This window comes from Rutidosis leptorrhynchoides, chromosome 2 (assembly GCF_046630445.1).
Source record: "Rutidosis leptorrhynchoides isolate AG116_Rl617_1_P2 chromosome 2, CSIRO_AGI_Rlap_v1, whole genome shotgun sequence".
NCBI lineage: Eukaryota > Viridiplantae > Streptophyta > Magnoliopsida > Asterales > Asteraceae > Rutidosis > Rutidosis leptorrhynchoides.
This window is the reverse complement of record NC_092334.1, coordinates 673,943,979-673,945,197: the sequence shown is the minus strand read 5'-3', so window position 1 is coordinate 673,945,197 and position 1,219 is coordinate 673,943,979.

Genomic DNA, 1,219 nt, shown 5'->3' with positions numbered 1-1,219 from the left:
TTAAATTACACATCGCAAGTTATTCATAGCTTTAATTCTAACAGTTAATATTTCTTATTATTGTATGTGTCCAAATTACGTTATTTGAACAAACACTTTACCATATATTTCGAATACCGTTAAAAAGGAATAATTTCTTAAATCAATGTGGACCTCACAACAGAGACTCGTAATAATATCATAATCCTTAAAGGACTCAGTAAATATCTTTTAATTCAATCGTTTAACATAACATTTTAACTTCGTAGTAAAATATATCAATCAGATAATCAAACCAATAAGTTTAATGCACAGTATCGTTTACTTAACACTTTGTTACGTTTTCAAGTTATAGTATATGTATCTATTTACATATAATTGTTCGCGAATCGTCGAGAACAATCGAAAGATATTTGAATAGTTCAAAATTTTGAGATTCAGTTTAACAGACTTTGCTTATCGTGTCGAAAACATTAAATCATTTAAAGATAAAGTTTAAATTTGGTCAGAAATTTCCGGGTCATCACATCCAAAGAAAGTGGAAAAGTTAAAGTGCATTTTTATCACATGTATGAGTACCATTCATTCATAGGATCGGATGATTGAAGAAGTATTTTTTTAGTATTCTTTACACAAGTTACTTTAATTTTTAAAGATAACTGATGGTGATTTGGTATTCCACGACAACTGATGGTGGTTTGGTATTCCCTATTTTATAGCCTGATGGTGTGTTATCGTCAATAGATCACAATGCTCTTGAAAGAGATGTCACCGAGGATGGAGTGTGGGCGTCGGTTTTGGATTGCGGTAGCAATAAAGCCTCGGGCCTGGACGGGTTTTCATTTGACTTCATCAAACTTTATTGGGAAGAACTTCGGGTGGATCTAGTGTCTTCTATTACCTCGGCATTTGTTGATTTAGAACGCCTAGGGGTAGTGGATCGGCTTTTTTCTCGTTGATTCCAAATATACCGAACCCTGCTCGCATACAAGACTTTCGGCCTATTTCCTTAGTTGGAGCTCAATATAAGTTTATCACAAAAATTTTGGCATATCGTATTGCGAAGGTGATTGATTCGGTTATAGGAAACGAACAATCTGCTTTCATAGCAGGCCGACAGATTCTTGATGGCCCCTTATTAATTCTTGCAGAAACCATCAGTTATTTATAGCGGTTGAAGAAGAAAATACTCCATTTAAAGTAGACTTTGAAAATGCATATGATTCAGTGTGTTGGCGGT